Below are 25,623 nucleotides of genomic sequence, written 5' to 3'. Positions count from 1 at the left end.
GACAGACCTTGAAGTGAGTTTCCAGAAGGAAATGACCCAATACTCCTGCACCCCAGTCTCTTCCTTCTTTTAAAGGTTCCTAGAGGCCAGGTGAGTCCCAGCCTCCCCTGGAGCTGATTTGGAAAATGATCTGCTCTGACCTGCAGTAGCATGGAACAGGAGTGATCTGAGAGAAGCAGGATAAGGTAGTGGTTAACGACACAGGTCCTGCAGTCAGTCTGTGTGCAGATTAGATAACTCCACTTACTGGTCCTGTGATCTTGGGGAAATGACTTAATCTCTGTAAAATGAACATGAGATAGCTTTATAGGGTTATTGTAAGGACTAGATGAATTCATTCAGAAAAATTCTTAGAAGAGTGGCCGACATGTAGTGTTAATAAATGCTAACTGTGATTCTATTTTGTAATATTGGCTTCCATGTCCATCTCCAAGTCTCAGTCATCACTCAAAGCTGCAGGTTCATGGAGAGATCACTTGTTATCAGAAGACCTGTGTTTACATGTAGCCTAGGCTGCTTATAAGCCATAGCACTTGGAGTAAGCCACTTAGCTTCTCTGTGCCTCAAATTTCTCATCTAAAAATCAATACCTATCTCAAGTTTTCATATAAATTATCCTATTTACTCCTCACACAACCATTTGTGCTAGGAAAAACAGGTCTCTCACGATGCTCATTATACAAATGAATCAACTAGGACTCAGAGAGGCCAAGTCATATATTCAAGGTCACACAGCAAGTAGACGGTGAAATCAAGACAGGAATCCATTTCATCTGAGTCCAGGTCTAATGAATTTTTATGAGATAATGCCTGTGAGGGCATATACAAATGATGGTTATTGTTGTTGTTATTTTGGAAGGGCAATCAGAAGAAGACATCCCATTTTCTGAATGTGAATTCAGGAAATTAAAATAACAAACCATAAAGTCCTTCTGAAAATAAATAATAAATAACATCAAAAAAAAAAACCAACAAAAAATAGAACACAACATTCCGCTGCTATGATTGAGATAAAATCACAAAAATAAATAGAGAAGTGACACCAACATTTTCCCCTTCTTGGATGTGTCTGTGTTCATGAAAGGTACAGAATTGACAACAGGAGCGGATGGTCTATTTATTCCTGGGACAAGCACGGCCTCATCTGTTTAGCATTTATATAGTGCTTGCCTCCTCTGCTGTGCCAAGGCGCCAGGGAGAATGGGTTATCGCTGTGAAAGCTGAGGAGCAGCCGAGGTCCCTGAGCAGGACAGAGGGTCCTTCCACTGCTCCACTCCACCCTGCCCTGAGTAAGGAAGGGACTGGGCGGCTTCAGACCCACTCTGCAGGTTTGCCTGTGCTACTCATCAGCAGGGGATTCACAGAGAAGGAGCCCAGGAGGAGAGATCTCCGGAAACACTCCTCCTGAGACGTTCTGCAACAAGCAGCTTCCTTCCCCCAGGGGGTAAGGAAAAGAAACCTCCTGCAGCTGATTTCTGGGGAATTATCCTTAAACACTGATTCTATCCTGACCCCCAAACCTTTCCCTATAAATCATCCATAGCCTTCCATTCCTGCCTTATTCATTCTTAACTTCTCTGCCTATTTTCTAGCCCTGCTCTTCCTATCTGGTCCTATTTTCCTGAGCTCCCAATTGCGGTCTTCACTTTAGATATACTATGACGTTATGGAAGGTGCAAGAGACCTAGAAGTGAAAAGCTGGGCCTATGAACTGTGTGGCCTTGAGCAAGTCTCTTTACTGTTCTGTGCCTTGGTTTCATCTTCTGCAGAATAATGCAGAGCTCTTTTGAAGATAGAAGCTTGTGAAACATCTGTCATGTGTTTCAATGTGCTGTTCTCTTTTTTCTTTTTAAAAATTTTTTCCAGGAGCCCCTTTGCCCTGGGGGACAATAAGATTTTTTTTATTTTTAACAGAAGTAAGAAAGAGTTAAAAGTCAGCTATTGTTGGTAGAAAGAATAATTGAATTTGCATCTAAACAAGTGATGTTGTCTTGAGATGTGATTTTCTGAATTTCAAGATGTCCTTTTTAAGTCTAGCAAGAATTAAGCCTAAATATCTCTGTTCATGGAATTTTCTCAGAGTCTGGAGAAAGGAACCCAGTGGGCTGTAACAGCTAAGCTGTGAGTCACTGCTGTACTGAAGAAGGAAGTTATTTTGCAGGGCATTTGGGGGTGATGGGAAAAAAGAAGGCACAGAGAGAGGAACAGAGTTAAGAAGGAAGTTGGGTTTGGCTCAAAGGGGTACATGTGCATTAGCCCTCCGGTTTCTCTCTCTTACCACAAGGGAGCTCTGGTCCAAGGAGATGCTTCACAGGCCGCCCCTGGGTTAGAGCCACAGCAACACTGACTTGGTATTGCAGCATGGTGAAGCGTAAACACACTTCAGGGATTAGCTTAGGTGGGTCTCCTTGAGTTTCAGTGACACAGATGGGACCCAGATGTCCCCATAGCACCCCACCTGCAGCCTCAACAGTGAGACAGGAAAGGCTGCTGAGCTGCCTGTCAAAAGGCCTGCCTTGGGGTGCACTATGACCAGGGAAGGGGACTCGGAGCAGAGGTTAGGTGGGAAGATGGAAGCTGTGGCAGAGACAGAAACAGAGGGGTCTACCAGGCAGGCCAGGAAAGTCAGCTAGAAAGGACTATTGCCCTTGATCAAACCCAAGGGGTGACACTAGCTACTGGCTTCATCACTGGAGGCCAACAGAGAATCCAAAGACAACATCGACACTTCTTCACTGTCCCATCCTAGAGCCAAGTGAGTCCCTCACTGCCACCCTGCCACACACCCAGGCATTATCTCAGAAAAGAAGAGGAAACAATAGGAGAGACTGAGTACCATCCCCAAATTCGGGACATTACCTTCAGGGAATGTTGACATTAACAGAATGAACCATGTTTTAAACCACGGTAGATTAAACTTTAGTGTCTTTGTCACCACTCAGGGGATATGGGAGCTTGTAAGGAAGATCAGATAAGACATAGACCACGTTTGCTGAATATGAGTATATATAAGGAATTCAGGCAACAATTCATTAGACAACTTTGCCTATCCCTTACAGAGGCTAAATGTATCCTGACCTCTCTGTTTCTGTGGCTCTATTGTACCTGTAGAATTTTTATCCTGTCCATCTAACTTTTGCTTACCTTTTGTGTCCTCATTACAGCTCATCTCATCCAGGAGTTGTCCCTGAGTCCTCCAATCTTCATAGGTGCCACCCTTCATTTGTTTCTTCCTTCACCTGTGTGTCCATTTATCAAGCCCAGATCAAATGTTCCTATGGATCAAGCACTAGGGATACAAATATGACTACAGCACAAGGCATTTGCAAATGTCTTCAGAATCTTGCAGCACCTAGAAACTTTGATCGTTAGCTCTTAGGTACATACAGTTGCTGATGCTTTGTGCAAAACTGACCCTTAATAAACATTGGTTGAATGAATGAAGAACAACTTAATCTTGGATTCTTGTCCATTCTCTTCCTCTGTTTTTTCTAGAAAACAAAAGCAGGGCTGCAGCAGCACATGCTTTCGTGAGGGCAGGGGATGACAAGCCTCTAAATGGTTTCTCAGGTTCCAGTGGGTGCCACTAAGTGAACACCTGCAAGTTCTCCTCTCTGCTTCCCAGGGTCATGCAGTGTGGTGATACTGCTGTACAGGGAGTTATCATAGCATAAAATAACAGGTTCAGTGGCTTGGAACCTCTACCTTTTAGCTGTTTGTTGTTGTTGTTGTTGTTGTTGTTATTGCTACTTAGCTCAGGGAAATGAGAAAGAGAAGGACATATTTCACATGATTCCTCCTTCCTGGTCTTTAACAATTTTAGCAGTCTACCACTAAGACCTGCCGATTCATTCTTTGGAAGAAAAATAATCTCTTATTTTTTCTTCTTCCTCTTTATTCCTGTAGTCACCAGGTAGGTCCAGATCCTCACCCTCAGAAACATCCCTCGAGGTTCCCCAGCCTGCCGTTTAGATAAAACGCCCTTCACTCTGAAGTACACCCTCCCATCTGGCTCACTGACATTCTTAATCATTTTCATCCCAATGGACAGAACAGTCCTGGCACCAAGTAAGCATGTAATAAATAATTATTGAATAATCAGGCACATTTCACCCTTATCTAACATGTCAAGTCTAAATTACCCCACCTGGAATTCAAGCAACTTTACACTCAGCCCCCTTGAGTTTCCTCTCTAACTGCATTGTAGCTGACCCCTCTAATCTAGGACTCCAGATCCCTCATTACTGTCCATCACGGCCCAGGATGATTCTGACCTGAGGCAGAAGACTCTATCCAGGCATCCCAACATTTGCCCTCATTCCCTCTTTCTTCAACCATCTTAATTCTATCCATGCTTTCATTGATCTGAAGAGGCTCTCAACGAGTGTCCATGCTGTGCAGTCCAGTTCCACTTCTTATAAGAAGCCCTCTGACTATGCCTGTGTGGGGCTCATTCCTGCTTGGCTGCAACACTGTCTTCCATTGGTTTGCTTGTATTGATCTCTCACGTGGCTACTCAAATGTCACCCCTAGTGCTGTAAAAGTTCTCCAAAGCCAGGGGCTATTTTACTTTCTCTTTTCATCTCTTTTTTACTTTTTTATCTTTTAATATAGTCTTTCCTTTTATTAATATATAATATTTTACATATTTTGGGGGCATATGTGTTTTTTACATGCATAGAATGTGTAATGATTGTGTTCTAGCTACTTTGAAATACATAATAGGTTGTTGCTAACTATAGTCACCCTAATCGACTGTTTAATATTGAAACTTTTTTTCTTCTATCTCACTGTAAGTTTGTACCCAATCACCAACCTTCTTTGTTTCTTCATCCTATCTTCACAACCTTCTCAGCCTCTTGTATCTACCATTCTATTCTCTATCTCCATGTGATAAAGCTTTTTAGCTCCTACATATGAGTGAGAACATGTACAATTTGCGTTTTTGTGCCTGGGTTATTTTACTTAACATAGTGACCTCTAGTTCTATCCATGTTGCTGCAAATGACATGATTCCATTCTCTTTATGGGTGAATAGCATTTTATTATGTATATATGCTTCATTTTTCTTATCCATTTGTCCACCGATGGACACTTAGATTGATTCCATGTCCTTGCTATTGTGAATAGTGCTGCAATAAACATGTAAGTACATATATCCCTTCGATATATTGATTTCTTTTCCTTTGGATGGCTCTCCACTAATAGGATTACTGAGTAATATGGTAGTTCTATTTTTAGTTTTTTGAGGCATCTCCATACTGTTTTCCACAGTGATTGAACTAATTCATATTAACAACAAAAATGTATAAGAGTTCTCTTTTTTGCACATCCTCGCTGGCATCTGGTACTTTTCTGTCTTTTTAATGATAGCCATTCTATCTGGGGTAAGATGATATCACATTGTGGTTTTGATTTGAATTTCCCTGTTGCATAGTGATGTTGAGGGTTTGTTTCAGGTACCTGTTGTCTATTTATGTTCTTTGCCCACTTCTTAGGAGGATCTTTTTTTTTTCACTGTTGATTGAGTTGCTTGAGTTCCTTATGTATGCTCAATATTAGTTCCTTGTTGGATGAATAGTTCGCAAATATTTTCTTCCATTCAGCAGGTTTTCTCTTCATTCTGTTGATTGTTTCCTTGCTGTGTAGAAGTTTTTGAGTTTGATATAGTCCCATTTGTCTATGTTTGCTTCAGTTGTTTGTGTTTTTGAGGTTTTGACATAAAATCTTTGCCTAGACCAATGTCTTGAAGTGTTTTACCTATGATTTCTTCTAGTAGTTTTGGGTCTTGCGTTTAAGTCTTTCACCTATCTTGAGTATATTTTTATATAGGGTGAAAGATGGGGTCCAATTTCATTCCTCTGCTCATGGATATCCAATTTTCCTACTGTCATTTATTAAACAGAATGTCTGTTTTTCAGTGTTTCTTCTTGGAGACTTGTTGAAAATAAGTTGGTCATGAATATATGGATTTATTTTCTGGGTGCTCTATTCAGTTCCACTGGTCTATGTGTCAATTTTTATAAAAATACCAAGCTATTTTGGTTACTAGAGCCTTGCAGTATATTTTGCAAGGCTACAGGTAGTGTGATTTGTTCTTTTTGCTCGTATTGTTTTGGCTATTGAGGCTCTTTCTTGATTCCACAAGAATTTTAGGATTCCTTTTTATATTTCTGTGAAAAAAATGCCATTGGTATTTGATAGAGATTGCGTTCAGTCTGTACATTGCTTTGGGCAATATGATCATTTTAATGATACCAATTCTTCGAATCCATAAGCATGGGATGTCTTTCCATTTATTTATGTTTGCTTCATTTTCTTTCATCAGTGCTTTGTAGTTTTTCTTGTAAAGATCTTTTACCTCCTTGGTTAAATGTATTCCTAGGTATTTTTTATTTTTGTTGCTATTATAAATGGGATTGCCTTCTTGATTTCTTTTTCAGCTATTCTTTTATTGGTATGTAGAAACACTACTGATTTTCATATGTTGACTTTTTACCCTGCAACTTTACTGAGTTTGCTTATCAGCTATAGAAATTTTTTGTAGAGTATTTTGGTTTTCCTAATATAAGATTATGCCATCTGCAAAGAGTGAAAATTCAACTTCCTCTTTTCCAATTTTGATGCCTTTTATTTCTTTCACTTGTCTAATTGCTCTGGCTAGGACCTCCAGTATTATATTGAATAGGAATGATGAATTTGGGCACCCTTGTCTTGTTCCAGTTTTTAAAGGAAAAGCTTTCAGCTTTTCCCAACTCAGTATGATGTTAGCTGTGGGTCTGTCATATACACCCTTCATTATTTTGAAATACGTTCCTTTTATGCATGGTTTGTTGATAGTTTTTATCATGAAAGAATATTGAATTTTCTAAAGTACTTTTTCTACACTTATTGAGATGGTCATATGGTATTTGTCCTTCATTCCATTGATGTGATACATCATGTTTATTGATTTGTGTGTTTTAAGTCACCCTTGCCTCCTTGGTATAAATCTACTTGATCACATCTTTTTAATATGCTGTTGAATTTTGTCTGCTAGTATTTTGTTGAGGATTGCTTTGGGGTCTGGGTCTTCAAGATGGCTGACTAGAGACATTTCATACTTGCCTTCTCCACTAAGAAGAATCAAAATAGAGTAGGTAATCACATGTCAAATAGATCATCTAAGAGAACACTGAATTCAACAGAAAAGTGACAGGAAATACCTAAAGCAAGGAAGGAGAAGGAAGTGTGGCAACCTGGTCAGCCAGTTTGCCTTGGAGCCAAGAGAGACTCCTTAATAAGGGGAAAGAGTAAGTGATACACTCAGTAGTCCATATTCCCACTGTGAACTCCTGCAGTCCTAGCCATGAGAGAGCCCCTTGGCCCTCACAGGCCCTGAAACTAACATTGGAAATTGCCAGGAGATTGTGCAATGGCACTTCCCTAAGGAGGATGTTTGTTCTGGGTCCACACCCTCCCTGAGAGTTAAGCAGCTACAGCAAAGCACCATTTTAGAGCCCCACCCCCAATGGACTGTGCACTCTTTTGGGGCCCAGCAGTGCCGGGACTAAGGTGCAAGAGAAGCTGCTAACTCCAAGGCTTAGGTGCCAGGCTTAAATGTGAGTGATCACAGGGCTACTGCTCCTGGGGCAAAGGCAAGACCCAGGCACAGACTACTGCAGCAGTGACTGAAGTGCATTTGCCAATGGGGCTGAGGCATGAGAAGCATGTGAGCTCTCCACATGCCAGCCTAGGCCGCCATCACTGAAGGAAGCACCACTCTCTCCAGTGGCAGGGAGGCAGTGCAGCCACTCCTGCTTCCACCCAAGCATTGTGCAGGTGTCCTGGGAATTGCTTCGCCCCTGTTTACCATGGCTAGTGCCTGTTCACACCATCAGGAGTGCTGAAAACAAGTCCTCCCGCTCCTTGCCACTCCCCCCATGTCAGAGCACACAGTCTGGGAACGAGGAGATTGCCCAACCCGACACACTACTATTGGTACTTCTTGCCCAACCCAGTCCACCACTATTGGTACTTCTCCTGGGAGACTGAAGTTGGACTTATCTACCAGGCTGCTACCATTTCAGCTGGCAACTACCTGTATGTGGCTTTTGTGGGCCTGGAGATTGCCCAGCCCAGCTCACTGCAGCCACTGCCAACACCAGTGCAGACCACTTGGACCCAGAGGACCATCCTGCCACTGACACTGCTAACTTCCAGACCACGCCATCTGCCCAGGGGCATAAGAACCCATCCACCAGCCTGACCCCTTGCTGCTACTACTGGCATCTGAGTAAGCCACCCGGAGGGCCAAGAATTAGCCTGCCTGGGCCCACTAACATTGGTGCCAGCACACACCACTCAGGGACCCAAGGACCAACATGCTTGGCCCACCACTGCCACCACTGGAGCCCAAAGACTAGCTCACCTGCCATTCTAGTCCCCAGCAAAACTTCTCCACATCCTCCATTAAGCCACCAAGAAAATTACAGATACCACTGACACTGTTTACAGCCAAAGAAATTACATACAGACTACACTACTGCACACACTCAGAATCAAAGCCAAATGCTTTATTCAACTAACACCATAGATTCATCCTCAGGAAAAAGTCTTCTACAAAAGCAAATTCAAAAAATTGCAACAAGTGATTGTTATACCAGATGCACAGATATCAGTATAAGAGCAGGAAATATGAAAAAATAAGGAAATATGACACCTTCAAAGGAACGCAATTAGCTCTCCAGCAACGGATACCAATTAAAACGAAATACACGAAATCCTGAAAAGAAGGAATTCAAGTTATTGATGCTAAAGAAGCTCGGTGAGATACAAGAGAATTCTGCAAAACAATACAAAGAACTCAGAAAAAAACTGTTCAGACTATGAATGAGAAATCTGCCAAAAAAGACAAATATCATAAAAAAGAACCAAATAGAAATTCTGGAACTGAAGAATTCATTAAATAAAATATAAAATGTAATACATCCAAAAGCTTCAATAGACTGGATCAAGCAGATGAAAGAATCTCAGAACTTCAAGACAGGCCTTTTGAAATAACACAGTCAGACAAAAATGTTAAAAAAGAATTAAAAAGAATGAGCAAAGCCTTGATGACATACAGAACACCATAAAGTGACCAAATATTCAAATAATCTTCTTTTTAAATCTCTAACTCCCATCTCACCATCACTGTACACTATAGAACAGCCATATTTGCACCTCACCTGATAACTAGCAGAGCTCCAGGCACATGGCAAGTGCTCAATATATACTGGTGAATTCATGACTTCTCTCTCTTGATAATTCCTTTAGCCAGTTCCTAGTGAATTTTCCAAGTACCTGTGCCCGTTCCTCTATGTGTTAGAGGTGGGGCAGTTAGGGAATGTGGACAGGCAGAAAGCTGACTTCAAAAGACCATTTAGAGAACTTCCCCATTTAGTCTGACCTAATCAGTTTACTCTCCGATTTCCCGCAGAAAATTTCCTCCAATTTCCCCTTTCCATGGGGAAGGAAGAGTAAAGAAAAGGAGAGTGTGCTGGAGAACTCTAATCTGATACTGAAGCAGACAGGCAAGTGTCCTTTACTTATTGCAATTTCCATTTTCTGGCATTTTTGGTGCCAGCATGCATGAGAGGGAGGGAGCATTTAGCAGAAAAGGCTGTCATTCTGACAAACAACTTGCAGCCAAGGCCACCTCTGGCTGTGTTCCATGCCAGACACACCAGGACAGCCAGGTGTGGACAAGGGGCCTGGATATGAAAGAAACACACTCTGCCCTGGAACTCCATTAGTAAGCTGAGGAATCAAAACTTACCTATGTTAAAATTACCTGAGAACATTCCTAACATAAGGTTTAAATTTTATTTTACTATATACAGTATAAACTCCACTTATACTGCTGACATTTGAATTTTTTCACAATTCCACAGAGTTAAAGCTGTTCTAAAACTCACTCTAAAACTGGGGGAGAGAACATGGATATGGATGGCCTGGAGGCGCATCTCTAAAATTCAGTAAGTTTGGTCTTCCAGACTCCCAGATTTCTGCTTCATGTGCCTTTTCCCACACTGCACAGCACATTTGCAGCAATTTTAAAAGCCTCTGGGTTTCAGATTATTCCTTGTCAAAACAAAAACAAAAACAAACAAACAAAAAACCATAGGATGATCTCAGAGAAAGTTCCTCCCAGGTCTGACTATGACTCCGTGACTCCTTGACTTTTAAACAGCCACAGATTTCTTTTTTTTTTTTTTTTTCTGTCAACATCCTTCCCAGTCGCAAGCAAGGACAAATGTCTGATAATGTGTAAGCCCTCTGGGGAATTATTTCTTTAACAGAGATCATAGAAAAGAATCTGTTGTGGTGGGAGTTCTGGCATCAGCCAGTCAGACTGAGAAAGAATCTTTGGAGGCATGAAGTCCTTCTAAGGGCCCTAAGCCTCGGGTCATCTTCTTCTGTGCCCAGTAGCAGTATTGTGTCTGGCTCGTGGGGCAGGGCAACTCCTAGGGCTCAGATTTTTACCTTATTGGATGTTTCTATTCTTTATGTGTCTAAGTACATAGATTCCCTCACAAAAAGTTGGATGAGTCATGTGGAATCCCTAACTAGGAGGGAGATCCAGATATGGAAAGACATAGTAATAACTTAGATATAGTAATACCAGCTATTGTATCCACAAATTGACCATGTGCTCACTGTATTAGGCTTTAAGCATATGTTGCTACCTTAATTCTCATAAATCCAGTAGAGAAGTATTATTAGTCTCAATCTATAGGTGAGAAAACTGACCAAAGATCAAAAATGTTAAGATGTGTCCAAGGTCACACCAACCAGTGAGTAGAGGCACTAGAATTGTTACTCGCTTGTTGCCCAGAGGTTTTGGGCTCCTCCTTGCAGTCTACGGCTATAGGAGTCCTGAGGCAAGAGAAGCTCAGCCAGAGGGAGCCATTTTACCCAGGGGAAGCCATTCTACCCAAGGAGAACTGTTCTACCCAGAGGAAGCCATTCTACCCAGGTGGAAACATTCTACCCAGGGGGAGCCATTCTACCCAGGCTACCCGGGTGGAACCATTCTACCCAGGGGGAGCCATTCTACCCGGGGGGAACCATTCTACCCAGGGGGAACCATTTTACCCGGGGGGAACCATTCTACCCGGGGGGAGCCATTCTACCCAGGCTACCCGGGGGGAACCATTCTACCCAGGGGGAGCCATTCTACCCGGGGGGAACCATTCTACCCAGGGGGAGCCATTCTACCTCGGCTGGGGGATGTGGGGGTGGTTGGGTGGTGGGGGTAGGAAACTATTCTACCTAAGGGGAACCCTTCTAGTCAAGGGGAATTGTTCTACCCAGAGGGAGCCATTCTATCCAGAGGGAGCCATTTTACTCAGAGAAAGCCATTCCACCTGGTGGGGATGTGAGAGGACTAACACGCATAAGGCTGTTGCCCACCCAGCTGGGGGTTTCACGTCCCTCCCATCTTCGTCTCCTGGAAGCAAGAGGACTTAGAGCATAAACAGAGCCTCCTTCTGCCAAGGGAACACTGGCTCAGATGACTTTTTGTTAAAGTGGGTGTGTATATTTGGAAATGTTCTGGAGTATTAGTGCATAAAAGGCTGGGTCAGACAGTGCCTGGGGCTGTGCGTAGGGAGGAGACTGGGCACTCCAAAGAACGCTGGAGCAGCAGCTTCAAAAAGTGGTTTGATATTTTTTCCTCCTGATTTTGATCTTAAAAATGTCTGGAGCCCCAGACAGCCACCGGCAGCTTTGTGCAACAGGGGCTGTAACCACCACGACCTCAACAGCCACACTGCAAAGGCTTCTAGTTAACAGAGCTCTTTTGTGTGATGGAAAGCGAGGGAAAGCGTGAGAGACAGGAAAACGCTGGGGTTGACAGAGACAGCTGGTTGCTGTGGCAAGGCTTCAGAATTGTCAACGGAAAAACACAGTGGAGACAGCGAGAAATGCTGAGGCGCTCTGTGTGATCCTGGAAGCATGTTCCTTCGGCTGGCCCTGACGGAGCCAGTTTTCTTCTTTCTGGACTGAGAAAGCAGATAACTCAGCTCCGGATCTCTCAATTGCTCTGTCTTTGACCAGTGGCAAGATGGCATTGATGAGTTCCCGAAGAAGTCTGACTCCTCTTGGGTGATTTTTTTTTTAATTCTGTTCCTTGCTTCTTCTTTTCCAAGTAGTTTTTCATGAGCAGAGATGGCAGGAGCAGATATCATGGTTATCCAGCCACCATTTGATCACGTTGTGGTCCCCATTTGAGTGACACCCAAAGGACATGAATTATGCTAAGTGTTTGGGGCTGCTGGGCACCCCTTTGCCAAGGAAAGCACTCAGCCCCAGGTCTGAGAGAGTTATGGCAGCCACCCATGCCATGGATTTCAAAGATGCTAGGTTGGGTTTACTACCATCCCCCCAAACCCAACTTTCCAGCCTTTTCTACCCCTACACACACACATACTTACACACATACACACACACTCTCTCTCTATATATATATACACACATACACATATATATACACACACACACGTATGTGTATGTGTGTGTATATATATATATATATATATTGGCCTGCCTGGGCCCACTAACATTGGTGCCAGCATACACCACTCTGAGGCCACTATATAGATAGATAGATAGATAGATAGATAGATAGATAGATAGATAGATAGATATAGATATATATATATAGATATAGATACACACACACATATACACACACTATATATATACACACACACACACATAGTGACAATTCTGAATATATATATATAGTGTGTGTATGTGTGTGTGTGTGCATTCACAGAGCCAAACATGGGTCCCACATGCCTGAAAATTAGTTTTGAACTCTCCTATTCAAATTGCTTCCTAATGCAACATGGAAACAAGGATACATTTGAAAAGCAAAAAAGACTGGAAGAAAACTGTTACTAAAATATTAAGAATGGTTGTGTCTGGATGGAAGAATATAAAATGATATTCTTCCTATATTAATTTTATGTTATAAAATTTTTATGAGAATATATATTTTTTTAAATGAGGGACATTTAGATTTCTTAAATATAGAAAATCCAATAAGGGTAATATGTTCAGACCTTACCAAGTCTTGAATTTGGGAACTCTCTGGGGGAAAGGCCCTATAAAAAGTGATAAGGGTCATGTGCTTTTGGGGAGCCGAAATGTCCAGGGAGGTGAAGATGTGCTGAAAGGGGTTGTAGCAAGACCACAGGGGTGTATTTGACATTTTCAAATAAATTTTCTGGAGTCAGTCCCTGGCTTTAGCGTCTTTATCTGTAAGGTGAAAGCACTGCATTAAATGATCATGAAGATAGTTTGTAATGTACAATAACCAGAGTTTTGTCAGCCTTTAGTGTCCTGGGAATTCTCAACTTCCTTTTATCCTCTCTTTTCTGTCTCTCTGTTTGGAATCTAGAAGGCAGTTCTAAGACCTTTAGATGAAAATCACAACTTTCCTAGTACAACAGCATCACAAGGGAATTTAGGGCTTACTCATAAGGATACTGTAGATCTAAATGAGGCACCCAGAGCTCATCGAGGCTATCTATCTGCCTGCCCCTCAATAACAATGAGTCCCTATCATGACAACATCTATATTGCCACCCCTCACATGTCTGTGTAGGAGGGTATCACATAAAAGCTTCACGGTCACTTTTCAAATTTCAGAATCTAGGAAGATAAGAGAGGGTGGTGATGAAATCAGGGGCTCTGTAATTAATCAAACGTGAGTCTGAACCCCAACACTGCCTCTTCTCAGCTTTGTGATATTAAGGATGTTATTCAACCTCTCTGGTCCTCCATTTTCTCTCACTCAAAACATAGACACTGATACCTCACTTATAACTGTGTTGGAGATGTATTTAAGAAGACAAAGTGTTTGGCATACGGCCGGTGTTAGATATCTTCCCTCTTCCTCATAACTTAATTTCTTATTGGTTCCACAAAATCTCATTTTCTCTTGCCCTAACTTCAGGAGAAAGTGAGAAACAGCACATTGTTTCCCGGGGGCAAAATAGTTTTATTATTCTCAAATTCAAGCCCCATACATCAGTACCAACAATCAGAATTGACATCCAACTCCCAAAACTCCAAGAAACACCTGCCCCAGAGATCCTGATTTTTCCACTTCATTTCTTCTGTCTCTAAATTATCTACACCCACACACAAACACACACCCCCAACACACACACATCCCTCAATCATTTCCACTCTTCTCCAGCACAAGATTGGCTAAATATCCAAAGATATGCCCTGATCTTTCACCACCAGCTAAATGTCTTTAGATGTTGCTACTTTGATTATAATCCCTGCCTTCTCTTCCTATTATCTCAGATGCCAACCCCATGAGACACATTAAATACATAATGCATTTTGACTTGCATCTGGGCTATGCTGTCTGGTGTGGGGAGGTTACAGCAGAAGCATATGCCTGCTTCTTAAAATTCAATTATTCAAATTCAATTTCTTCTCTTTCTCCCAGTCCTCACCAGCATGTAGCCCAGGACTTTTCATTAGATCACTCAAACACCAGCACTGGAGCCAGAAGTTTCTGGCTCCCACTTAATTTGATTCAGCAGATGTCCGCCATCGTTGTCGCTGTTACTTTGCACTGTTCTAGGCACTGAGGGTCCAAAGATGTAGAAGACAGAACAGCGACCCTTAATAAGTTCATGTCCTGGTAGATAGAGAAATGCATCTATATTTAACCCCAACAGTGTGTGACAAGAGCAATTTCAGCATAAAAGATAAAGCAATATGAGAGTGCAAAGGATAAAGCAATTAATTATTTCACTATGGGAGTAAGGAACCAGTTAGATAAGATCTCATAACTACAATATGGGTGGCAAAGCACCATATCCTCACCGGAAATGAAGATTAGAGTCAACCAAAGCAGAATTAGGGTGCCAAATATTGTTCTAAGCTCAGGTGGGGACTCCTGGGTTTAGTAAGAATAGAAAAACCACAAATTTCTTTTATTTCAGAAGAACTGCCCACCGGTAACTGATAACCTTTCCCAGCTCCACTCCCCAGCTCATGCTATTCCTTTTACCCCTGTATACATTGACCTCACCCCTCTTTACCATCTGAAACCCCATTCCCTTTGCCCCTGTATGCATTGACTTCACCCCCTCTTTACCATCTAAAACCCCATTTATCCTTTCACCAGTACCACCTTCTTTGTGGATTTCTCACCCCTGACAGAACTAATTGCACTTCCCATATCATTTTGGTTTCATTTTTGCTTTTTGCTATTTGCTCCCATAGCATTTTTGGGCTCAACTCTAGCACCATTCATTAGTGACTGCTTTATATTGTAGATTGTGTAATCTTGAGAATAGAAAGCCTATTTTATTTGTATTTGTATTCTCTTGCAGTAACTCACAAGTGCTTAGCACATCATAGACACTAAATAAATGTTCTTTGCATTGAAAAGTCAGTGGCAAATATAAACCCAGTAGAAAATATATAATGAGATACTAAGTATGTTTTTGGCCAAATTACAATGGGGAGTATTCACTACTTTTCTGAGCTACAGAAACCTTTATCCAATTGCCTGTTCAAAATCCTCTTGGCTATCTCAAAGGTACCTCACACTGAACTCATTAATATCTCCCTGGGCACTCTCAATTGGTCCTTTTCCAGTCTTCCCTATTTCTGTGAAGAGCACCATGGTTCATGCAATTGTACTAAACAGAAACCTAGGGGTAGTTTTTGATAACTCTCTCCCTTTCCCATCATGTTATATCCTCTTAGTTTCGTTTCTCAAATGTCTTTCAATTTCCGTCTCTAAAGCCACTACCCTCTTGCAAGGGTCCATTGGCTCCCGCCTGGAATACTGTGACAGTCTTCACTGGTCTCCCTGCGTTTCCCTCTGCACCTTGCAATCCATTCCAAAATACAAATAACATGCTACCTATACCTTTCAACCTTTTAATCACTTCCCACTGTTCCAGGGTAAAGAATGGAACCTCTCTACAGACGTTAAGACCTTGCATGGTCTTGTCTAGCAGCGGGCAAACTTTTTCCGTAAAGGGCATAACAGTAAATATTACAGGCTTTTGGGGTCAGGCAGCCTCTGTTGGAACTACTCACCTCTGCCATTGTAACTCAAAAGCAGCCATAGACAATACAGAAATCAATGAGCATGCCTGTATTCCAATGAGACTTTATTTATAAAAATAGACAGCAGGCTGGATCTAACCTGGTGGCCACAGTTTGTGGACCTCTGGCCTAATCCATGCCTCCAGCTTTGTCTCTCTCAACTTTCCCCTCTCCCCTCTGTCCTCCAACCACACTGGACTTTTGCTTCCATGATTTCACCCCTCCTGCCACAGGCCTTTGCTCAGGCTGGTCGTCTGTCTGTCACGCTTCCATTCTCCTTCTCCGTTCCTTTACCACCTTAACTTCAACTTTTCCTTCAAGTTTCACCTAGCTGTGACCTCTTCAGGGGAACATGTCCTGACACTCCAACCAAGTGAAGATGCCAGCTCAATGCTCTAAAACCATTCCAGCCTTTCCCTTCACAGAACTCATTGCAATTTGTAAATACACAGGTATTTGTGGGGTTGTTTCAGTCTGACCTTTTCCACTCTACTGTCAGTTCCATAAAGTCAAGTCTTCATCATTTGGCCCAGGACCTTCCTGATACAGCACCTGACACAGAGTAGGGATTGTTGATGAAAGAATAAATGGGTGAAAAAACACCAAAGACTGAATGCATGGATACAAAAAGGGAATAGATGAAGTACTGAATGTGGTTGCTGTATTAAGGTAGAAATTGGACATTGTTACCAACTTTCCCAGAAGAACTGTGTCACTATATCTCAAAATGCTTATAAATGTACATATCATTTGACTTAGCAATTCTACTTATTGGAATTTCCTTAAGGAAACAGCCATAGATGTATATAAAGATTTATATACAGGTATTTTCCTCATACCATAATAACCAACCAATTGAAACACATTGTAAATCTTCTAAATGTCCAAAAAGTTATAGAAAATAAGTTAAGTAAATTCATCAGTTGAAGCCATTTACTATGCAGATGTTAGTAATAATCTTTTAAAATCATGTTTATGCAGCACAGGAGATTTTTAGGGCAGTTAAGCTATTCTGTAAGATACTATAATGGCGGATATGTGTCATTATACATTCATTCAAACCCATAGAATGTACAGCACCAACAGTGAACTCTGATGTAAACTGTGGACATTGAGTGGCAATGATGTGTCAATGTAGGTTTACCAATTATAGCAAATTCACCACTCTAGTCGGGGGATATTAATAAGGGGGGAGGCTGTGTGTGTGTGAGGACAAGACATACATTGGAACTGTCTGTATCTTGCATTCAATTTTGCTGTAAACCTAAAAGTTCTCTAAAAATAAAGTCTATTAAAACATATAATAAAAAATAAAAATAAATCATATTTAATGATTTGAAAAAAATGATCACAATATTTATCATTCAGTCAAGGCTGGCTATATAGTTCACAGGGCCCAGTGGAAAATGGAAATGAGGGGTCCCTAAACAGAAAAAAGTATCTTTCCTTTCTTCTGTGGTCTCTCATTTGACTTGACATAAAATTCTTAATTTGCTATTTAATGTTAAGTAAATAAAATTTAAAAATTTAATTTATTAGCATGAATTGTACCATTCATCTTTCTATTGGGTGGTGCAAGTTTAAAATGTAAATAAAACTACTTGTTTTTTAGAATCACCAAAATTATACAATTTCTACTTTGAAGTTCTCATATACATATGTATTTCTCTCTTGCCAGAACATGGAAATGAGTTCACAGAGTAAACTCAACTGTTTTTATTTCACTTCTTGATGTACCCACAGTCTACCAGCACTCTCTACCTTTGACTTACTGAAGAGTAAGGAAGAACTGAGAGGAAAGGAATTACAGGTTGCCTTATTTTTCCTTCTATGTCATCATTTCAAGTGCTTGGCTAGTACAGGGAGGTAACCTGTGTAAGAAAGGATATGATAAGTTTTCTTGGTCCTTCATGTTTCTTAAAACACCATTGTCTTCTCTCTGCATTAGAAGCAAGCTCCAGTTCAAGTGGAAAGCACAGTCCCTCAGGATGGTGAGCATTCACTTATAAATATAACATGCTTACCCCATGCTTGCTTTCAGTCTCACAAAGTCCCTTGCGTTGTGGACCCATCGGAATTCTGTGCTCATGGAGCACTGTGAACACTATACGCAAATGAGGCATCAAGAATATGAGCCACGCATATTGCATGCATCTCCTCCACTCCCATTGGACTTCACTTACAACACACAGGTTCAAAGATAAAATTAAGTATTTCATGATGGCAACAGCAGAGCATTAAACCAAGCACAGGCCACATGCTCATGAAGTCAGCCTGAGTTAAATGGAAAATAATACAGTTTGATTTCATTTTTACTTTGAAAACACACACACACACACATACACATAAACACACACACGAATGCACACAGGAAATTTTAAAGACTGGAAGGATATACACTGAAATATCAATATTAGCTGTTTCCAGGTTTTATAAATGACTTCTATTTTTTTGCTTTGTGTTCTGCTATGCTTTCTGCAATAAACCTGTAGTAAACCTGTCTACTTGTAATAATAAAAAATAGTTTGTTTATAAGACTGTTGCTTGTGAAGCCATCCCTTTATGCAGTTACAATAAGAAGAATGTCAGATGGCCGAACAGGCCCTCCTCAACGTGCATCCTCAGGACAAGCCAATTTCATTTCATTTCACCACTTGGAAGCGCTCTTTTTCCCCAATCCCACCAGGATGGCGAGAGAGGATGCCAGATGGTGGAGTGGCTTTGTAGTCCTTTTAAGATAGCTTCATCTATTGTTGGGACAGTTTAAGCACTCAAAATTATGTCACCTTCTAGTCTTTGCCAATAATGTTATCATTTGATATGGAAACGATGCATACCATTAAAATGGTAATTTGATTTTTAAATATGCTTCAGCAGCCAGCGTGCCCTGACTGAAGTATTTATCTTGTTTTTCCAAACCCTTTCTTCTTGAGCCACAGTAAGTGAGCTGCAGGGATTAAGTTCAAGTGTGTGATGTATCTTCTTCATCCTTTTTTTTTTTTTTTTTTTTTTTTTTTTTTTTTTTTGATGAATGCGACAGGTTTGGCAATTATTCCTTCCCTAGAGGAAGCCAGGAAGTGAACTCTGGTTGTTCAGATTTTACTACCTGCCATACTGTCTTATTCATCAGGTGTATCCAAGGCAGCTCTCACAACTTGCAATATAGTAGATGCTCAGTAAATCTCTATTAAATGAACAAATGGTGTGGCTTGCATAAATGAATAAAGTCAGTAATTCACTTAGAAAGCCTACCTATCTAAAATTTCTCCATTACAGTCCCAGAGGCAGAACTGAATTTAATTAGAGACAACATAGAAAATGACATACTTGGTGGCATCTGAGCAACAGGGCCACTCAACTCAAAAATTTTCTACCAAGGTGCCTAGAATTCCACCAAAAGATATGCATTCCTTTGGGCTAAATCACTTCTGAAGTCTCCTTTTGAAATTCAAAATCCGCAGGAGAAAACACGGTATTAACCCTTTATTCTCCGGTACAGTTGAGCTTACCAGTTAACTAGTGTTTACTTAGGACACTAGAGAGCAAGGTTTGTGACTATATCTGGATGAGAAGGAGGGGTCAGGCATCCATGGTGGTGCTATATAAGGCAGATATATATATAGTCTAGGATAGCCAGAAAGTAGCACGAGAACTCTGTGGGGCTAGAAAAGAGAAAGGGGGAAGTTAATTAAGGAGCCGTATGAAGAAAGAAAGGTGTTAAGGAAAAGAGAGATTAAGTGAATTTAAATAAATTTCACCTATTTAAAATTTTCCCTTGAGCTGGCTTTCCTTTCTATTAATTCCTTCTGGTGATGCCCCAATGCTGGCTAGCCATTCACAAAGCTCTCAGCCTTTTAATTAAATGCATCCCATTTATTCTATGTTTAGTGTCTGAAAGGGTTGGGGGAAGAGGTTGATAATGGGATGGTTAAAGGAATTAAGCACTTGTAGAGTTTTAACCTAGACTATCAAAATGCAGTCTTGATCGAGGCATTCAAAGTGGGTATTAAGTTCAAGATCTGACTCTGGAGATTTCCAGAATGAAACAAGAGGGAAAATGGGACAGCAGAGAACAGAACTAAATGAAATGGATTGAAATTGAAAGGAGTGGTGTTCAATTCTCACAAGGAGAATATAAAATTTCAGCCATGTCACTACCTCACGATCTCATCAGTTAGTTGAAAGAATTAAGTATCTTTGAGAATAAATCTTAGAGAAGAATCCATTTTAAAAAAAGAAGATGAATTAGCTGTATAAAAGATTTAGGTTCAGGAAAATCTAGGTTATTAATGGAAGTTGGCCATGGGGAGATTAAATAATGTTCCTCTCCTTCAATCTGTGTTTGTTTAATGCAGAAATTGGCTGGGCAGCATTACTAAGGCTTCGTGATAAAGAGAAGTTTGAATTCCAAGAAACATGTCACCTATCTTCTCCAGTCCATGTTCCTGCCAACCCTAGTTCAGCATCCAAAGTTGTGAGAGGTGAAAAAAAAATGAAAAGTATAAAAACGTGATGTAATTTTCTTCCTCGTTTAATTATGAAAAGGTTGCTTTACTCTCCTTCCCTTCTATATTGTGAGCCTCTAGAGAGGAGTAAGACATTTTCAACCTGCTTACCCAAGTCATTATCAGAGTAGATTAGAGCTTGCAACCTTGCATGCAAATGGACCAACTTAAAAAAAAAAAAAAAAAAAAAATTGGAATTTAGATAGCAACAAATAAACTGTATTGGAGGCTAATTTCGATGCTTTGCCCTTGTACTGATGGAGCTGAAACTAGGACAGAGTTATTGAGTTGTTTAGCTGCATTCTCTCTCCTTTAGGCCTTATTATACACGACTCCTCTCTCTCAATCCTCATCTGCCCTCCATGCACAAACACACGTGTCCCAGCACAGATTCTCTGTCTACTTAAAGCTAACAGTTACCATCACCCCACAGATGTCACATGATCAAATAACTCTGCTTACGACTTCAGGGCACAGCCAGACACCACAGGGTACTTGCTGGAACAAGCCATCTCTTAGTCACATATTTCTCATCTGCATGCCTTTCAGAAAATACCCCAGGCATTTATTTTCCAGATGAATTATATCTGTCATTCTCACCAATTTCTTTCTATATCCCCTCAACTCTTGCCAACTCCTTGTCTACATCTCTGAAGACAGCTTGTAGCAAAAATGCACAGCCAGCAAAGTTTGCCTTTGGGCTGTCTTGTTTGTTCCTCCACCTCATGTCCCCATTCTTGGTGTCCTCTCAATCCTTCCAATCTACAAATATGGAACATCTTTTCCTTTTGTGTGTGTGTCCTCTTCAATTTCATTCATTGGTGTTTTATAGTTTTCATTCCAGAGATCTTTCACTTCTTCAGTTGTTTTTCCTATTTTTTTGTAGCTATTGTACATTAGCACACTTTCTGGGTTTCTTTTTCAGGTTGTTCACTGTTGGCCTATAAGAAGGCTATTGATTTTGTATGTTGATTTTGTATCCTGCAACTTTACTTAACTGTTTATCTGTTATGAGAGTTTTCTGATGAAGTCTTAAGGTTTTCCCATATAGAAGATCACATCATCTTCAAAGATGATTTGACTTTCTTATTTTTTATTTGAATGCCCTTTAGACTGAACATGACCAGTTGCAGTAAGTTTAAGCCAGTTTTCAACTGGCCAAAACTGGTTTTGCACAGCTATGACAGGCTACAACCAGTTTAGACTGGTTCTGACCATCTGTAATTGGTTTTGGCTGGTTTGGGCCAGCCTCAACTAGTTCATACGAGTTCTGCCAGGTTATGGCTGGTTCTGATAGGCTTAGACCAATTATACCTGGTCACAACTGATTTAGACTAGTTATGACTGCCACAGCCACTTTAGACTGGCTATGGCTGGCCTCAACCAGTTTTGTCCAGCTTTGTCTGCCTATACTTGGTTTACACCAGTTCAGACTGATTATGGCCAGTTCCAATCAAATCAGTCCTGTTTCAACTGGCCACAACCACGTTAGAACTTCTCTTACCAGGTGCAATTAGTTTAGTATCATACCGAACTGGGAAAACCTGAGATACTGGAAGAAGCCAAGAATGTCCACTTTCTCTACTTTTTTTCAACATAGTATGTAAGTCCTAGCCAGAGCAGTTGGATAAGAAAAAGACATAAAGGGCATATAAACTGGAAATAATAAAGTCAAATTATTCTTGATTGAAGATTGTATGATCTTATATATGGACAAACCTAAAGACTCCATCAAAAACTCTCATAACAGATAAACAAATTCAGTAAAACTGCAAGATAAAAAATCGACATACAAAAATCAATAGCTTTTCTATATGCCAACAGTGAACACTCTGAAAAAGAAAACCAAGAAAGTGCCCTAGTGTACAATAGCTACGAAAAAGAAGTAGGAATCAACCAAAGAGGTAAAAAATCTCTAGAATGAAAACTATAATACACCAATGAAAGAAATTGAAGGGGACACACACAAAAAAGGGGAAAGATACTCCATGTTTAGATATGGGAAGAATCAATATTGTTAAATGTTCATATTACTCAAAGTGTTCTACAGATTCAGTGCAATCCCTATCAAAATATCAGTAATATTCCTCACAGAAATAGAAACAATAAACCTAAAACTAATACGGAGCCACAAAAGATCCATAATAGCCAAAGCATTCTTAAGTGAAAAGAACAAAGTTGGAGGAATCACACTACCAGACTTCAAAATGTACTATTAAGTTATAGTAGCCAACACAGCATGGTAGTGGCATAAAAAAATAAACATAGAGGTCCCGGCGCCACTCAGTCCAGAGGGACCCCTCCACGGCCTGGACCGCCCGCCGGGACCTCCGGGCCCGGCCCAGCCCCTGCCTGCGCCTCCCCGCGCCGCCCTGCGCCCCGCCCGCGCGACCGGGCCGGGCAGCCAGGTGCGGCGGGTAGGGGATGCCGTGGGTGGGGCCCAAGGGGAGCGGACGGGAGCACGGGGCGCGGGGCTGGACCCCCGGACACCCCATCCCGCGCCCCCGCTGCGTGTAGGCGCCGCGCAGCCCAGACCTGCGTCCTCCTGGACCCCGTGCGCTCGGCGCCGGTGGGGGCTTCTTAGGCGACCGCGGGGCGGGGGTCCCGGGCTGGGCCCTCCCGGCTGACAGCAGAGCCCGTGCCCCGCGCCGGACGGGGGGCCGAGGTCGGGGCCAGGGTTGGCCGGAGCGCGGAGGGTGGGGGAGGAGAGGCAGGCCGCCCGGCCTGCGGGTACCTGGTTCCAGCGCGCGCAGGAGGCTCGCAGAGGCGGCCGGAGGCCCAGTGACAGGCGCGCGGCGCGGACCCCGGAAGCCCACTTGTCAGACTTACCCGGTCAGCTGGGCTGGCGCCGCCAGGGTCTGGGGTGGTCCCACGAGTCTGCACGTTGCTCCGGGACCCAGGGGCTGCTCCCAGAAAAATCATTTTTCTTCTGTGGGAGGGTGATCATTTATAGCATTGATTTCCCAGATCTGGTAACATGGCAAAAGTTGCCGGTCTAATTGAAGCCAACGGAGGACTCAAGGTCTTCATAGACCAGAACCTTAGTCCCGGAAAAGGCGTTGGTGTCCCTCGTGGCCATTCACCCCTCCATCGTCAACCCGCTGGGGAAGCAGCTCTTGCCGAAAATCTTTGGAGAGCCCAGTGTCAACATTGTCCAGCAAGTGGTAACCGGTACGCCTCGGAGACCAGCAGCGTCAAACACCCTCGCGGTAGGAAGCCCACAGACCGCCAGCACTCACTTCGCCTCTCGGAACCAGCCTTCCGACCCCTCACCTTGGTCTGCCGGGAAGCTCAACAGGAAAGGAGAGAAGAATGGCAAGGCCTGTGGCATTTCTCCAGGAAGGTCTGAGACAAGGTGCAGTGGAAAGGGACCACTTCATACCGCGAAGTGGCGGACGAGCTGGTCGCGGAGTTCAGTGCTGCGGACAACCACATCTTACCAAGCGAGTCAGCTTATGATCAGAGGAACATCGACGGCGCGTCTACGATGCCTTAAACGTGAACATCTCCAAGGAGAAGACGGAGATCGAGTGAGTTGGTCTGCCCACCAACTCGGCTCAGGAATGTCAGAACTTAGAGGTGGAAAGACAGAGGAGACTTGACAGAATAAAACAGAAAATTTCAATTTCAGGAACTTATTCGACAGCAAATTGCCTTCAAGAACCTGGTGGAGAGAGAAACCAGCACGCGGAGCAGCAGGGCAGCCGGCCAACGAGGCCCAGCTCGCTCATCCACCTGCCCTTCATCATCGTTAACACCAGCAAGAAGACCGTCATCGACTGCAGCATCTCCAACGACAAAGTCGAGTATCTGTTTAACTTTGACAACACATCTGAAATCTACGATGACATAGAAGTGCTGAAGCGGATGAGCATGGCTTGTGGGCTGGAGTCCGGCAGCTGCTCTGCCGAAGACCTTAAAATGGCCAGAAATCTGGTCCTAAAGGCCCTGGAGCCGTACGTGACAGAAATGACTCAGGGAACTGTTGGAGGCGTGTTCATCACGACGGCACGTTCCATGTCTGACGGCAAGAAGCTCTCTGCCAGTGAGTGACCCGACCAACAGGGCGGATGAGATACTGGCCACAAGCTCCAACCTCAGCACAATGGCTCCGGGGTGGAGACCCCGGTGTCCTACGTCGGGAAGGATGATGAGGACGACGACTTCAACGAGAACAACAAGGACGACTGACGTCCTCTCCACTTCACATTCAGCTTCAGGAAAACGTTTAGGGAAAATAATTTTTTTTTTTAATGTGGGTTTTCTGTTTCCTTTTGGCCTATTCCTAAGAAGATATTGGTAAGCCATTGAATTTAGATATGCACCTCCGATAAGCAAGGATTGGGAGATGGGAGTAGGATGTGCTGTGGATGTATGTTTTGATACCAGTGTGCTGATGCCGAGCGTTTATTTACTTTTTAGGATTTTGTGTTTTCATTTTCTGTTTTTCTTTAAGTACAGACTTAATTTTTACCCCTTAACAGTTTTTGCTGAGTTTGCTGAAGAAATTATATTTCATCCACCTACATGAAAATAAAACGCCCTCCTGTTGTGGATGGTGAGCACCGAATGCCGTTTATTTGTCGTGAGTTTGGACAGCACCCATGCTGGCTGATAGCGAGACTCTGTGGAGTTGTCCATTTGTTCAGTGGTACCGTGTCCAAGGGCCCCAAGCAAACAGCAGAATTCGACTTTCAAAACAATAAACACTATCAACCTTACTGACTTTATTCTCCCTTAAATTATATTGACTGTTGTGATTCCATCAAGTTTATACATTCTTTTCTCTCCCTATTTTGCAGCAACAAATTGCAAAGTGCTTTTGTTTGTTTTTGTTTGGTTTGGTTAAAGCTTATTGCCACGCTGGTGCGGCTATGGAGACTGTATGGAAGGCTTGGAATGGTTTATTGCTTATGGTAAAATTTGCCTGATTTCTTACAGGCAGCATTTGGAAACCTTTTATTATATAGTTGTTTACATACTTACAAGTCTATCATTTAAA

The 25,623-nt window shown here is 42.2% G+C and overlaps 1 pseudogene; it reads left to right on the top strand.

The window, feature by feature from the left end:
* Positions 1-23,454: 23,454 nt before the first annotated feature.
* On the top strand, positions 23,455-24,812 carry LOC116457867 (transcription factor Dp-1-like; annotated as a pseudogene).
* The last annotated feature ends 811 nt before the right edge of the window (positions 24,813-25,623 follow it).

This window comes from Hylobates moloch, unplaced genomic scaffold (assembly GCF_009828535.3).
Source record: "Hylobates moloch isolate HMO894 unplaced genomic scaffold, HMol_V3 SCAFFOLD_18, whole genome shotgun sequence".
NCBI classification, from domain to species: domain Eukaryota; kingdom Metazoa; phylum Chordata; class Mammalia; order Primates; family Hylobatidae; genus Hylobates; species Hylobates moloch.
Note: the sequence above shows the minus strand (reverse complement) of the source record. Positions and strands in the feature narration are given on the sequence as shown.